This window comes from Artemia franciscana, chromosome 1 (genome assembly GCF_032884065.1).
Source record: "Artemia franciscana chromosome 1, ASM3288406v1, whole genome shotgun sequence".
Lineage (NCBI taxonomy): Eukaryota > Metazoa > Arthropoda > Branchiopoda > Anostraca > Artemiidae > Artemia > Artemia franciscana.
Genome location: NC_088863.1, coordinates 1,464,072 through 1,481,463, shown reverse-complemented (window position 1 = coordinate 1,481,463; position 17,392 = coordinate 1,464,072). Strand labels below are relative to the sequence as shown.

Here is a 17,392-nt window from a genome sequence, read left to right as displayed (position 1 = left end):
TAGTTTGCGCACTTCCAGATAAGATAGGACGATGAAAGTTGGGAAATAGTCTCTTTCCAGATTTGACCATCTGGGGGAGGGAGCGAGCGAACAAGATAGTTGAAAAGAATTTTATTTGCCGATAAAATAAATGATATCTCTTCATTTATTTTGGGATTTTGAGATATATCGTGCGAGAGGTCTCAAATTCGAATCCCGGACCTCCCTAATTTTTATTTGAAGCAGATCCAAAACTAGATACGTGATCAATATAGCGATCGCTGAAAGTTGACAGGCGTATCGGAGACCCGACCAGATTATATTAGAAATAGTCGTTTCCCCGATTTGTCCATCCGGGGGGGGGGAGTGAAAGGAAGGTTAATTTTGAAAAATTTGAAAAAAATGAGGTACTTTCAACTTACCAAGGTGATATCGGATCTTAATGGAATATGATATTTAGAAAGACCTCGTGTCTCACAGCTTTTATTTTAAATACCGACCGGATACGGTGACATTGAGGGGAGTTGGAGGGGGAAACCGGAAATCTTGGAAAACGCTTAGAGTGGAGAGATCGTAATGAAACTTGGTCGGAAGAAGTTCTTGGCTCTTCTGACCTCGTCACAAGTGCCATATGGGCTCTTGGCTTTTGTTTAGTTTTTCGCTGATAATTCAAGGTATTCTAGCAATTCATTAGTAATCCTGAGTTAAGAGGATTCTCTCTCTCTCTCTCTCTCTCTCTCTCTCTCTCTCTCTCTCTCTCTCTCTCTCTCTCTCTCTCTCTCTCTCTCTCTCTCTCTCTCTCTCTCTCTCTCTCTCTCTCTCTCTCTCTCTCTCTCTCTCTTGCGCCAAGAGAAGTGCCAGAGGATGAAGCCGTAGATACCGCGCAAGAAGAGAATCTCAGCCACCTTAAGCTCGTGGCACCTTAGACAACTACACAACATGCCAGTAGCCGAGTTGCGTGATTTTTGGCAACCCTTATTGTACCATCTTATTTAATAGCCTCCGTGAAAGTATTCAGAATCCTTAAAATGTTCGCTGAGCAAGTTAATGAGTCGTTTAGACGGCTAACACCATTAACCTAATATTTTGTGTTTTAGCAGAAGTGTAATGATTGGCTTAAATTTCACATTTATTGTCAATTTATAAACTTTTAAAGTTGTTTGGTTGGCCTATGTTGTTTTAAATGCCTTTAAAACGTGTCGTTGTTACATTAAAAAAAAGAAGAAGAAAACAAAAAAGCCAAATATAAGCCGAGGGCAAAGTTAATGGAGATAATTTCTCCAGTTTAATTGAAATGCTTCCCAAAATCAAATTTTATATTGACAATACCATTAGTTGATTTTATGCAACATTTTGCAAATAAATCAGCTTTCCCCAAAATTCAAGGAAAATGTTGCTCCAGACTCCGTGCAGTATTTATCTTAATATAGTTAAGGCTATTTTGTTCAAAGTGAAATTGTCAAATTGATTCCTAAAGATCACATTTAAAGTAAAATGACTTATTATTGGAACTAAGTGTGCATTATCGTTGCTCAGATCCAAATAAAAAAAAGAGTTTAGTAAACTATATAATTTATGCCAAAGACAATACAAATGTGTATTTAAATGTATATATATATATATATATATATATATATATATATATATATATATATATATATATATATATAGACCATATAAATATGTTGAAGAAAAATTTAATGGAGCTTATTTCCGCAGTTTAATTGAAATGCTTCCTCAAATTAAATTTTTCGTTGACAATGCAACATTTTCCAAAAAAAATAGTTTTCCCCATAATTCAAAGAAAACGTTACTCCAGACTTCGTGCAGTATTTATTTTAATATAGAGAAGGCTATAGTAACTTTTATTGCGCTAACAGTTCTAGGGTTATGACAATATAAAACAAAAGGGATATTTTAAATAACTGTCATTGCATAAGCATAACACAACCATCACGTAACACAAAAAGAAAACACAAATCATAAAACAAATAGGAAAACAAATCACAAAAATATACTTCTGTGCTCCAATGCCAACCTGAGAAATCGTCCTAAATTTGTAGTACTTGTGAAATGCCTCATCAAATTCACCAGCCATCTCGCATCAAACTCACTCATTCCATATACCTCATCTCTCAATTCACTCAATTCTACACACCCATACATCACATGACACACACTCTCATTCATACTTCCACACTATATTGTTCCCTAAATAATAACTATATGGCTCCCTAAAGCGAAATTGTCAAATTGATTCCTAAAAACTGTATTAGAAAGCATTCTTCTGGTTATTTCTGGTCAGATCCAAGTAAAAAAAAAAGAGTCTGGTAAATTATTTAATTTTTCTAAGAGTTACTTCAAAGTCAAATCAAATGCTGTCTTCCTCTTCAGATAAAAGGCAAAAAAAAATTGATCAGTATTCAAAAGAAGCAAGATTCATTTTCATCCTGCTATATACGCTAATAAAGTTTCAATTTCCGGAATCGTTTACTAACTAATGATGGCGAGTAAAAGACGACTGACCACTCAAGTGACAGTACTACAAGCAAGGCTGTCAGATGAACAAAACTCGAGAGAAATTTTCAGGAAAGAAAAAGAGCGTTCTTTAGGAACTTTGGGAATGATTCTTTTGTTTCCCTAGCTCTTTCAATGGATAGTGGAAGGGATTAGAGGACACATAATTATCATCTTGGAACACTAATTGAGAGCTTTCTTTGGTGTTCCACAATTACAAGTGTAATTCACTGAGAAGGCATTGATAGTTGTGGGACAAGGAAAGGGCGGAAACACAGAAACAGAACGTTTACTTTTTATAAGATTTATTACATAAAAGCTCATATTTCAAAACGCCAAATCTAAAACGCTCATCATGACTGTTAGAGGTTAAAATGCTAATTAGTGAACTTTTAAGCGTTCCAATTAGTGACCGAATCTTGTGCTTATGTCTTTTTTTATTTAAGTGCGAGTGATAGGCTCCACAATGGCACTGCCTAAGTAAAGGGCCACTATATGGAAAGAGTGGTCGTAGAATCTGCGAAGGCTGCTCATTTGATTAGAAATGGAGAGTTTTAGTCCCCTTTTCCAGAGTTAAAAAGGGACTGGAAGGAAACTTGACCCTTTCCATGTCCTTTTTAGTTACCTCCTTTAACTCCCAAAGACATCAGATTGAAATTTTGAGATTTCTGTCTCAGTAGTTGAAGTTCTGTCTCAGTAGGCAGTAGCTCTGTCTCAGTATGCCTACAGGAGTAACATGACCCCTAAAGCCCCCTGGGCAAGGGTCGTAAACTAAATAAGTTGTTCATTGTTTACATATAGGCTGTAAAATAGAAAGGTGGCTGTATGGTCCAGGGTATTAGAAAAGGCCACGGGTATTAAGTTGAAACTTTCAGAGAATGTCAGGGGGAATGTTGAGCTGAGACAAGAGACACTATAAGCCTCAAGGTTCCCAGCCTCCTTCTTGTCCTCTTTTATCACACTCGCCCCCATGCTTCGCCGTCGGGTCTCTCGCTTACAGCAGACAGTACAGCTAAAATGCATTCATATTGGAGCCTAACCTTCGATATAGATCGATACTAGTAAGACCATCGTGTGGCAGCACTTCTTTCCAGCTCCGAAACTGGCAGTTCGGCAGCTTTCTGTGCCTCAACAAGCAACTGATACCGAGTGTTGCTGTTGGAAATGAATGTGTGTAGAGTCTGGACCAGTGAGAAAAAAGAACCAACAGTGTCAACATATTCAACGCAGCTCGAAATGACCGAATTTAACTTATATGCATGGCAATGTATGTAGATTGCCTGTGGCGATTTCGCTCTCAGACGAGCTTGAACACCGTAGAATGATCCGCTCATTACGCTTGCTCCGTCGTAGCACTGTGCGACACAGTAGTTCCAGTCGAGTCTAGTTCTTGTCACTGTGTCATGAATGAAATTTGCTAGACTTTTTGCATCCAGGCTCTTCATTTGATAGAATCCGATCGGTCTTTCTGATTATTTTCCTTCGTCGCAGTACCTAAGAAGAATGGCGAGCAGCTCTTTCTTCGAGTTGTCCTTCGTTTCGTCGACCAGAGCGGCAAAGAATTTGGCACTTTTTATTTCTTGCACTATCGTGTGCTGAAGCCTGGAACCGATCACCGAAATAAGATTGTTCTGGTATTCATGGGATGTGTACTGACCGTACCGCCTCTTCAGCTTGTTGAGGAGCGTATGAGAATACTCTGCGAGAAGATTGCACGTCTTGACGAAATTTCCCTTGTTTTTCGAGGATTCAGTTTCGTTGTGCCCCCTAAGGGCAGTGCCGAGTCGCCCCAATAGCGCTGTTACTTTTAATAACGCTTTTACGTGCTAGCTGTTCTCCTTAATTTCCTTGTTTCTGTCTGTCATTAAAACAGACGCAATTGATTGCATGGCTTTGAACTTCGTCCATGAAACTGCAGTTTCTTCATGGAGGTCGCTTCTAGTATGCTCTTCGAGAACGTTAGAGATGTCTTTCCATCTTCTCACGGTGACTTCTATGAAAAGTCTAGACCCGTACCTCTGCCTGGGGAGAGTAGACGTGCTGCCAAAGTATCTGCAGCAGAAGTAGTAAACAGAATCATCCTGGACGGAATACTCCAGCCACAGGTGTTTTTCATAAAATAAATCATTTAATGACCGTTTCGGCTTGCCTTTTGCTGTCACTTGCGCAGGGTGTTGTACTAGTTTCGGCTGGGATGGCTGATCGAGAGAGGACGAAGAAACGTCCGTAGGGCCGCTGGACCTGCGATGTTCTTCATCTTGAGGCGTATCTCGCCGAAACTGAGTCTCCGACAGACCTGCTACAGGCTTAGTGTTTCCTCGGGGTGGTTCGCTTCCTGCTTGCTCGATCTGAGGGACCGTCACTTCATTTGAAGAAGACGAATCGTCGGCGATGGTTTGTTCAGATGCTGAATTACACATCTGAATGAAAGTATACAAATTAGTTTCATTTCTAACCAGTGTAACACCCCTACTACTTTAGCCCATCCTTTTTCAAATCCATTTTCGTGGATTTGTTGTAGCTTCAGTTGCGTCCTGGTCACGTTATAGGCTTATTTGCGTTCTTGCAGAGGCGTTCTAGTATGGCTCGAAGATTGCTTCTCGACACTGATTGCTTGATATTCGTAATTCAGAAACTCAATATGCTGCGGAAGCAACTATTTTTGGATATGTCTAGGTGGTGGATTGATAATCTGACCGCTAAACAGATTCACAATGTTGGCCCAAGTGGCGAAACGTGTGTCGTGACTACAGCAGCTCGAACCTGGCTAGAGTCTAGTTTCACGGCAATTAGTTACAGAAATCGATAAATTGGAAGGAAAATTTGCCTAAGTTGGCTGGCTTGCGGTCTAAAATAGTAACGATGGATTTTCTCCGACTTGAACAAGTCGAATGAACGGCGACCAAGATATAAAACAAATATATTTGACGTAGTTCTATAAGTCTTCATACGGTGTGCTACTCAATGCGGTTTTCTGTTCCACTTATTAGTACAGGATAATTGAACTCGATTCTTTGAGCCTAAATGGAAGAAGACAGGAGCTTGCGAACCGTGTTGCTCATAAATGTCAAAAAAAAAGGAAAACCCTTTTCCGCGTAAATTCAGTTCTTTTAGTCCGAAAAACTGTGTGTGGCACAAAAGCTGAAACCCAAAAGAACAGAAACACAAATTTGCACTTACTTTCTGAACCGATTCACACGGTGACGGTATCTGTCACCCTGTTGAATCCATCAGAGAATCCATTCAGAGAAGACTGATTTTCTGCCTCTTTCTCCTTCTTCAAGGCTGCCAATTTCCGCCTTTGAGCTCCTGACAAACTCATGATAACAAACAAATAAGATATTGAATCGACAAGATCCCAAAAAATTCTGTCACTCCAATTCCAATCCTTGCCCGACCCAGTCTGCACTAAGATAATGACTTTATACTAACTAATGCTAATGTCTATTAATACCTTAAGTTAATAGGCTTAATGATTCATAGCAAAGAGCGTAATTACCTCAAGGGTTGTCAGGTAAATACGCTCTTTGGTTAATAGGTTAATAAGCGTGCAGTAATTTCAAATCAATTTGACAGAATGGATTATTATGGCCGGCAAAGGGCCGTTTGTGGTGGAGGCGTGGGCCCCCTGAAAAATCTGGGGTGGGCATTTGCCCCCCCTGTCCTCCCCAAATGGCACCTCTGGTATTAAGTTAAAACTTTCAGAGAATGTCTGGGGGAATGTTGAGTTGAGACAAGAGACACTATATACATCAAGGTTCCCAGCCTCCCTATTTTCCCCTTTATCATACTCACCCCCATAACCCCAATGACATATGATCAAGATCCAGGATTGACAGAGCCTATATAATCCCTGAGACAAGGCCCGTGAATTATATCAGTTTCTTGTTACTCACACGTTGGTTTTATAACGGTGAAGGTGGCATGTTTCATCTTGGGTACACGATTTGGTCAGAAATTTTGGAGATCACTCTTTTGGCTAATCAAATCCCCTTATGTTTGGTGTAGGAGTTGGGGGAGGGTCTTAAAATAAACCAAAATACTCTTTGTTCGTAATTAGATTTATTTTGACTGAACTGTTACCGATCGCTCGCTAAGTCAAGATTACCAAAGTATTCCCATAAATACACCCCGGAAACGACACGTGTACCTGATATGATCAAAACTAACACGTGACCTGATTTTTCAAATATTTATCTTTTCAATGGAAACTAGGTGTATGCAGGTCTTCAAAATAGAATGTCTGTAATACGTTAAGTGTTGCTTGGGGGTTCGAGTCGAAACCTTAAGGCACTGTTAGAGAAAGGAAGGGAGAGGGCCGGGCCTGGAAAATTGTCACTTATAACTGACGATGGAGTCTGATTCCATTGAATTTTGAATTAAAATCAAGTTTTCATCAAGCCATGACTAATGGGAGAAAAGTTCAAGACAGATAGTCTGAGTGAGAGGCTAAGCAGGCATAAGTCTTTTTGAGGATCGTGTTCCCCTCCAATTCCCTTGTTATTTCCCCTTCTTCTAAATATGTATGATCAAAATTAGGATAGCCATCGGGTTCCAAATAATCGAAAAGTCAAATAGCATGCCTCCGGAGATGACATAACCACCAAAAGTCCTTGGGGAAGTGTTATAAGTTGTTTAAGTTAACCATTGTTTATATACAAAGCTGGTTGTTGGGCAAAGGGGCATGTTTGATCCTGAGTTTCCAAAAACAATAAGGGTATGAAGGTAAAACTATTAGAAAATGTTGAGGGGGGTTTCAAACAAATTGAACAGACTATATGCAGGAGGGTTGTTAAAGGAACACAGTAGCAATATCCAAGGAACGGCTAAGGGTATTAATTTGGAACCTTAAAGGTATGTAGGGAGGCATGTTTAAAAATTCAACCTGTCCCCCCACCTCTTGCCTTTTGTATTCCCCTCTAAAACTGATGTAAATCTCAAGAGGCCATTCTATTTAAAATATTTACAATATCTAATAGTTATCCCTCAGGGGATACTATGCCCCTGCAGCCGCAGAGCAAGGACGTAAATTATGCAATTTGTCCGTTTCTACATGCAGGATTTATTAGATCATAGTGGAATCCCCATCCGTGAAAATTTTTCCCGGAAATCCCTCCCTTAATGGATAGTTTCCCCCGCAGAACATTTCCTGATGGGGAATTTCTCCTGGTGATAGTTTTTCCATGGAGAATATCTCCCGTGGAAATTTCCACCAAGCAAGAATCTCCCAAAGAATTCCAACACCTCTGAAAATTTCCCCGGACAATTCCCCTTAACATCTCCACATGTAAAAGTAAGTCGACAAAGAGAAAGTAAGACAATGAGTCCTCTGTCGATATTATAGGACCATTGGCTTTGCATTATTACCCCTGGGAAAAATAAAAACAAAAAATGAACAAACGTGCATCCGTGATCTTCCTTCTGGCAAAAAAAAATACAAGTTCCATATTTTGTAGATGGAAGCTTGAAACCTCTATAATAGAGGGTGAAAGGCTAAATCTGATGGTTTGATATGCATTAAGATTCATCGACTCTTAGGAAGTGTTTTTCTTTTTCGATTATAAGGTAAATATTCTAGGGCTCATAGGTTTTGATGGGTAACTCTAGACTTACTAACCCTTATATATTTGAAATCAGCATAATAAACCAATTCTTTTGATGTATTTGTTTGTATTAAGATTCTATTTTTTAGAGTTTCAATTACTATGTAGCCGATTCGCTCCTTAGTTACATTTCGTTACCACGAACTGTTTGATGACCTTGGCGTGAATTCGTTAAACAGAAAATGCATCAAAATATAATATGAAAAGATTATTCTAGAAAAATGGTGGGTTAAGATATAATCATATTCAAGGGTAGCTACACGATGACTTCAATCGTATCGAAGACCGAAAATTGCGCAGATTTTCTTTCGGCATGAATAAAACTCCCCTCCCATCGATCACACATTTATAGCAGAAATATTATTAAAAAGGATTGCAAAAATCTAAGATTGACTGAAGATACTAATTCCCCTCAGATTGGATTACAATTCAAAGTTTTAGATCTTAAGCAAAAAAACTGGAGAGACTTTACAAATATTCATATGATCAAACAGCAGTAAAACTATGTCAGTTTAATAATGAACTGGAGCTAATAAAAAAAAAAAAAAAAAAAAAAAAAGAGCCAAATTATAACCTTAAACGAGTAAGAATAAAGTAATATAATAATTCATAACTTAAAACAAAAAGAGATACTGTAAATGAAATTATGAAACCGAAAACGAACAGGAATTAAAACAAGTAATGAAATCAAACATGAAAGGAATAGAAATCGGAAAGAGTATCGTTGCCGCCCGACTTAAACCCTCTGAAGGCGAGGGTGTCATTTGCGGTTTCTGAAAACAAAATATATTTTAAAAATTCTCCCTTTACCCTCACAACATCGAGGAATTCAAAATTGCAGACACCTCGAAGAACGTTTAATTTAGCTATTTTATCTAGTCCTGTTTAGTAATTTTTCGTCCGCAATTTCTTCTATTCCTGTGATATGAGTAGAATATCAGTTTGTATCTTATTTATTCATTACGTACAACAAACAAAACAAATTGCTTAAGAAATTACCTATGTTCGTTTTAAACTTTTGTTTAGGCATCAAATATCTAGGTTGTTTAATAAAATAGAATCAAAATTAAAGTTTTAACAAAAAATATGTTTTTATAAGAAATAGAATAAAATTGAAAACCACAAATGCAATTATTCTTAGATTTAGAATTTATTTATTTTGTTTCCTGTAATCTTAATTATTATCATAATTTTCTTACTTTTCGTTGTTGTTGCCGATTCTTTGACAAAAAAAAAAACACAGTTCAAAATGCATATCATTATCAGTAATGCTTAAATGACAGTCAAGCCATTTCGAGGGTCTGAACAGGTAGTTGAAGAGGATTTGAAGAGCCGCTCTAATTTACGGTAGCTGTTATTCTTGAACCTCGATTAGCCTTGTTATGTGATTTTGTTGTTGCATTGCTGCTGATGTTACAAAAAAAAATGTAATCCTAAAAGGCGACAGTTTTTTAGTAAAGTGCAAATCGCGTTGTTTCGAGGGTCTAGGAAGGCGGTATCCCTATTCGTATTTGAGGCAACTTCTATTTGTTTTAAGTTTGATTTGATTATTCATTTTAATTTCTCTTTGTTTGAGGATTCATGTAATCATCTAATCTGGCATCGATATGTTTTATGTAGCAATTTCTGTTCGTTTTAATTTTGAATTAAATAAAAAAAACAAGTTTTTTTTAACTGAAAGTAAGGAGCGACATCAAAACTTAAAACGAACAGAAATTACTCCGTATACAAAAGAAGCTGTTTGCGGGGAGTTGAGGAGGGAACAGCTTCTTTCCTGTACGGAGTAATTTCTGTTCGTTTTAAGTTTTAGTGTCGCTCCTTACTTTCAGTAAAAAAAAACTTGTTTTTTTTTATTTAATTTCTGAGTGTTATTGAATTAAGGCATGTTTTGATTTTGGCTCTCCGCACATGAATACCTAGAACGAAATTTGCATATTTTTTTTATTTGGCTAGATGGCTTTTTCTTAGTTTTGATCGGGTGATTTTGAGAAAAAAGGAGTGGGGGAAGAGGCTTAGTTGCCCTTCAATCTCTTTGTTACTTAAAAAGGCAACTAGAACTTTTAATTTCTTACGAATGTTTTTATTTATAAAAAATATACGTAACTTCTGAATTAACTTTCGTAACGAACTTCTATATTCGTGTAATTTTATTACGTATATGAGGGGATTTTCCCACTCCTTAATAACTTGCTCTTGACACTAAAACTTATATCTTGTCCCAATTCTTTAAGAATGACCCCTGAATCACAAAGGTCGTAGGAAAAATAGTTGAAATTGCTAAAAATACTTTAGCGTAAAGAACAGGTATTTAGGAAGAGATGAACCTCTCATATGCGTAATAATTTCCGTTCGTTTTGTTTTGATGCTGCTCCTTACTTTCTGTTGAAAAAACTTTTCATACTTATCTTTTCATCTTTTTTTTTTAATAATATTAGATAGAAAATCCTGCGCCCCCTTCAGGAGGCGCAAAATTCTCTCCTCCCATGATAAATTTCTCCATGGAAAGATCCTTTCATGTAACCCCCTCCCCTGAACCCCCTCCCTCTTCAAGAAAAAGTTCCCCTGAAAACGTCTGTACACTTCCCAATAACCATTACTATGTATAAACACTGGTCAAAGTTTGTAACTTGTAGCCAGTCCCCCGGGGACTGTGAGGGAGCAAGTCGTCCCCAAAGACATAGTTGTTAGGTTTTTCGACTATGCTGAACAAAATGATTATCTCAGAATTTTAACCCGCCGACTTTGGGAAAAAATGAGCGTGGGAGGGGGTCTAAGTGCCCTCCAATATTTTTGTTCTCTTAAAAAAGGCGCTGGGATTTTTAATTTCCGTTAGAATGAGCCCTCTCGCAACAATCTAGGGACAATGGGTCGATACGATCACCCCTGGGGGAAAGAAAAAAAAACAAAACAAAAAAGAAATAAAAACGCACCCGTTATCGGTCTTCTGGCAAAAAATACGAAATTCCACATTTTTGTAGTTAGGAGCTTGAAATTCTATAGCAGGGTTACTCTGAATGCGATGATGTGATTTTTGTTAAGATTCTATGACTTTTAGAGGGTATTTCCCCTATTTTCCAAAATAAGGCAAATTTTCTCAGGCTCGTAACTTTTGATAAGTACGACTAAATCTGATGAAACTTATATATTTAATATGAGTATAAAAATCCGATTCTTTTGATGTATCTATTATTATCAAAATCTAATTTTTTAAAGTTTCGTTTACTATTGAGCTGGATCGCTCCTTACTACAGTTCGTTACCACGAACTGTTTGAAAGGCCGTAGAATAAATAGTTTAAATTACTAAAAATACTTTAGCATAAAGAGCAAGGTATTTAGGAGGAGAAGAACCCCTCATAACCGTAATAATCTCTGTTCGTTTTAAGTTTTAATGCTACTCCTTACTTTCTATTGAAAAAACTTTTCATGTTTATTTTTTCCTTTTTTTTATAGTAATGCTAGAAAATCCTGTGCCCTTTTGAACTGAATTTTTCTTCCCCCATGACATATTCCTCCAAGGAAAGATCCTCCCTCATAGCCCCACGTTACCACGTTATCACGAACTGTTTGATTATCAGCCTATATGACTTTATTTCTGTTTATTTTTGGCTTTAATGTGATTCTTTATATTCCTTCAAACGCTTTTTGTATTAGATATATAGGACCTAGGTACGGTATTGTTAATGGTTAAATAGTAATGTATATTTGTACGCCAACTTTTCTTGATGGGGAGGTGTATCAAGCCAACTTTTCTTTATATTCTTTCAAAAACTTTCTATATTAAATTAATTGTATAGGACATAGGTGCTTTATTGCTAACGATTAAATAGTAATGCATATTTGAACGTCAGCTTTTGTTGGGGGGAGGGGTCGGTGATCTCTTTTGAGGAGGAACCGGCCTGGAGCCTCAAGAAGGCATTTTTAAAATGGTTAGATTATCCAAGTTTTCACGAGAGACCCTGTAATCAATAAGGACATGGTTTATTCATGTAAAACCCCTTCATTTGAATATATTTGAGTTTAGCGTATAATGTGGCTGCTGAGCTGATGGCTCTACTATTTTTTTTTTAGTCTGAAATAGCATATCATGCTGATTGTCTTATATGAACAGAATAGAAAGGATGGCGGCATCTCTGACAAACAATATTTGTCCAATGGATCTTTACCCCGCCCATAAGTGGAATATTCGCTTTCATGTCTCAGAAATGGTTTCCCTACCCTTTATATAAAGAGGGCTTTGGGCCCCATATTCCATCCCCCACTCTTTAAACTCAACTTTAGATTGTAATCTTTATTAGTAATTTAGATTCTAATTAGCATTTGTAATATTTTGAGTATCTATAAAATCTAGTTCGTTTTACGTTTCAACGTCACTATTTACGTTCATTAAAAAATGCTTCTTTCATTTTAATTACAAGAATTAATTATAGTCTTAATAGCCCCTAATAAACACGTTTCTTGAACTTTGAATTCTTGCAAAGCATGTAATCCTATGAAAAATTTCTTATTGAACAATCCTAGGAAAAAATGTGTGTTTGCACAATAAGGAAAATAGTTTTTTGTTAACCTGTTTTAAGTTACATTGAAATAATTCTTTTGCAACTGATTTAATGTTAGTGTATAATGAAGTCTTGGTAGTGCTTTAATCACTTATGTGGATGTACTTAACGTAAGTTTTTAAATGGGTTTATGGATATAGCCTTTTAGGTGCCATCGCAGTTATATTTTTAGTTTCCACGGTAAATAATGATAAAAATGACAATCATAAATTTTATAATTATAATATTAAACATTTTATAGTATTTTTAATAATAATAATAGAAAAATATCGGTATTTAGGTATTATAGAGACCACAGTCAAGAAATGAAGTTAGGTTAATCAAAGTAAAATTAACAAAAATGTGATGAAAATATAATACTTAAGTAATAAAATTTTGGGAACTACAACAGAAAATTATGGGAAGCATGCCGCCTGGAACGCATTATATTAAATACTTAATCAGCTGTATATATTTAATATTTTAATGAAATATACCTACATAGTAGTTTATCTCACCAAGCCTACGCTAATTATCTCCGAGTGACATAGAAGAAACGGTTTTACAACAGATCAAGAACAACAATGTGGTCGCTATAATGTACAAGTACCAAAATAACTAATTTATACATCATACAAAATAAATGACATTCGTGAAGTAAGTCATAAAAATGAACCTGAAACGGAACTGTTCTTTGAAGACCACACTAAATTTCTATGACGAACAAATAAAAGTAAAAATGGGGATAAGTCATTTTATTAGACAGTGAAAAGCCGCCAAGGAACCGGGAATTACCTGTGACCCTGAAGTAACTATTTTTTTTTCGTATAAATATAAAATATATAATTTCGTATAAATATATAACACAAATTTAATTCAAAATGGCCTTACGAAATATTATAAAAAAAAAACAATAGATATTAACACAGAACCTGTCACAAATAGACCTATAAGATCAGCAGCGAAAAAAGCTAGGCTGGCATTAAAAACGAATTTTTAAATCATTTTCTTTCATCTTAATGAATTGCCTCGTTTCATAACAATTTATTTATCAGTCCTGGTTGAACTTCGCTGAGGTAACGATGCTGGGACTGTTTTGAAAAACTGTTCATTTTAGTTTTATTGATTTTATCCTCTTGTAAGTTATTTCTTCTTATATATTTTTGTATTGCTGAGGACGGCCCTTGGACACAGGGCCGAAATATTCATTCTAATTTGTTTCCCACTGTCTTAAAACATTCCCCATTGTTTTTCTTGTTTTTGGCGTTCATGTAAATATAGTTTGTTATAATTATAATACCTTAGTTCATCGCTGATGACGATCACTGATGTATCTAAATCCAGTTCTGAACGAAATATCCAGAACTTTTGTATCTGTTTTTCCCTGTCTATTAAAAGGACCGTCTCTATTTGTACTTTTATTTGTTCAGAAAAAGGGGGTGGTGGTGGTAAAGTAGAAATCTAAAATATATTAAGTAAAACGAACGGATCTTATTAACATATCTATTTATTAAAATTGGATAAAAACCAGAAGAATTATCACATAAAGTAGAATAAAGCTTACCCAGCCTATTATAATTGCCACGATTAAAAACAATTATAGAAGAGTCAAGCTAAATTTTCCACCTAACGTCGTTAATGGCGCACTATCAAACGTTGTGAATCGAGTTCATAGAAGTAATTCCAAACATTCGAAAAGAGGGGACAAAGGTAAAAAGAAGCCACGACATGCCAGAGAAATATCAGATAAAGTCACGTTATTATTAACTAAAAACCTCTATTTATCAACAACAATCTTAGAAAAGAAATGGAAAACTTTGAGAACGATTACAGAAAAGATCTTACTTATTTTTACAGAGAAGCATACGATCATCTGCATAAGCCTAACGAGAAACGCCCGGAAGCCCAATAAGATTGTTTAATCCAAAACAACCCTTTCAAGCGAGCCAGAATTTGTTTCAGGGAAAGGGGGTGGAGAAGCTATAAAAGGCAAATTTAATTTAAAAAAATATAAGAGGATACGGAAAGCGCAGATTAATAGCGATATATCAATGATTGGTCCAGAAAATGGGATTCCAACATGAATACACGAGGGTTTGACCTTTAGGGAAGGCGGGGGTGGATGAAATGATCTTTCTTAGTTCGGGAGACTACACGGAGTAAAAGAACATTTAAAGTAACAATTTTTTGAAAGGTGTGTCCTACGTAAAAATATACGGTGTGTTAGGATTGTTCTTTGTCAACTGATTTTTTTTTTTTTTTTTTTTTCAATTCCCTAATTCCCAGTTTTTTTTTCAATTCCCCAATATGTGGCGCTGGGTGCTTTTAAGGAACCAATATGCCGTTATTCTTTTACCTCGTTACGTTGGTTTTGTTTGTACTTTTATAAAATTCCATCATGGATTCATTTAACATAAGTATTAAGTTTGAGTTATAGATAAAACCGCGAAAATGTCAGTATATTTAGATTTGTTTGAATACTTAAACGTGCTGGATTTTTAAGTTACAAATGACCTTACAAAGGTACCTTGATTGGATGCAGGTATTATTTATACATTATTCATAGCCCCTCCTCCTTTCCTAGGACCAAATTTGAATTTTCTTAGGCTTCCTCCTTCCTTTCTCCAACAGCGACGAAAAGTTTAAACTCCATTCCTTAAGTCGTTCTCAAGATATTATTAAATAAAAAAAAACTAGTTTTTTTAACTGAAAGTAAGAAGCAACATTAAAACTTAAAACGAACAGAAATTACTCCGTATATGAAATGGTTTGTCCCCTCCTCAACGCCTCGCTCTTTACGCTAAAGCTTTTAATCGTTTTAAAAAGTAGAATTGTGGCAAAGAGTCAAACTTTAACGTAAAGAGCGAGGGATTGCGGAGGGGACAACCCATTTCATATACGGAGTAATTTCTGTTCGTTTTAAGTTTTAATGTCGCTCCTTACTTTCAGTTAAAAAAAACTAGTTTTTTTTTTTATTTAATTTCTGAACGTTTTTGAATTAATGCATGTTTGATTTTGGCTCTCCGCACATAAATTATTGAAATGAAATTTGTATATTAATTTTTTTGGCTAAATGGCTTTCTCTTAGTTTTGATCAGACGATTTTGAGAAATAAGGGGTGGGGAAGGAGGCCTAGCTGCCCTCCAATTTTTCGGTTACTTAAAAAGGCTACTAGAACTTTTAATTTTTAACCAACGTTTTTATTAGTAAAAAATATGCATAACTTAAGAATTAACTTACGTAACAAACTTTTATATTCTTATATTTTTATTATGTGTACGAGGGGGTTTGTACCCTCGTTAATGCCTCGCTCTTTACACTAAATCGTAAGTTTTGTCCCAATTCTTTAAGAATGACCCCTGAATCAAAAAGGCCGTAGAATAAATAGTTGAAATTACTAAAAATACTTTAGCATAAAGAGCGAGGTATTTATCCCCTCCTAAATACCTCGCTCTTTATACTAAAGTATTTTTAGAACCCCTCATATGCGTAATAATCTCTGTTCGTTTTAAATTTCAATGCTATTCCTTACTTTCAATTGATAAAACGTTTTCATGTTTATTTTTTTTATTGTTTTTTTATAGTAATGCTAGAAAATCCTGCGCCCATTTCATTGAATTTTTCTTCCCCATGACATATTCCTCCAAGGGAAGATCCTCCCACATACCCCCTCCCATCAACCCCACCCCCCAAACCAAAAAAATCCCCCTGAAAACGTCTGTACACTTCCCAATAACCATTACTATATATAAACACTGGTCAAAGTTTGTAACTTGCAGCCCCTCCCCCAGGGATTGTGGGGGAGTAAGTCATTCCCAAAGATATAGTTATTAAGGTTTTCGACTATGCGGAACAAAATGGCTATCTCAAAATTTTAATCCGTTGACTTTTGGAAAAATGAGCGTGGGAGGGGGCCTAGGTGCCCTCCAATTTTTGATCACTTAAAAAGGGCACTAGAACTTTTCATTTCCGTAAGAATGAGCCCTCTTGCGACATTCTAGGACTACTTGGTCGATACGATGACCCCTGGGAAAAAAAAAAAAAACAAATAAACACGCACCCGTGATTTGTCTTCTGGCAAAAAATACGAAATTCCACATTTTTTTAGATAGGAGCTTGAAATTTTTGCTATAGGGTTCTCTGATACGCCGAATGCGATGGTGTGATTTTCGTTAAGATTCTATGACGTTTAGGGGGTGTTACCCCCTATTTTCAAAAATAAGGCAAGTTTTCTCAGGCTCGTAACTTTTGATGACAAAGACTAAATTTGATGGAACTTATATATTTAAAATCAGCATAAAAATCCGATTCTGTTGATATATCTCTTAGTATCGAAACTCCGTTTTTTAGAGTTTCGTTTAGGCCTACTATTGAGCCGGGTCGCTCCTTACTACAGTTCGTTACCACGAACTGTTTGATAGACATGTTATTTCGACAAATTGGATACAGAATGCGTCTTTTGTCCCATGTCATAATTCAACATCCCCTCTCTCCCCCTAAAAATCCCTGGGAATATCAAATTATTGTCCTCAAGAGATCTCGAGATAATTGATATTCATTATTTAGACTACTTGGCAGCAGAAACAGTCGTTTGATTTAACTCGTTAATTAGCCATGCATCATAATGAGCCCTCTTGGAACTTATAGGGCCAAAACTTTATTTTTGTCTCGTTGTTGAATTCCATCTCCCTCCCTCAATGGTAAATTTGAATTTCTTTTGCTTTCTACCCTTTCATTTTCTAACAGTTCAAGTTTTC

At 36.1% G+C, this 17,392-nt stretch overlaps 1 protein-coding gene across 2 annotated transcripts in view; it reads left to right on the top strand.

The window, feature by feature from the left end:
• LOC136043853 (serine-rich adhesin for platelets-like) overlaps positions 1-17,392 on the top strand; it is a 267,313-nt gene that overhangs the window by 62,537 nt on the left and 187,384 nt on the right. The gene's annotated exons all lie outside the window — the stretch shown is intronic.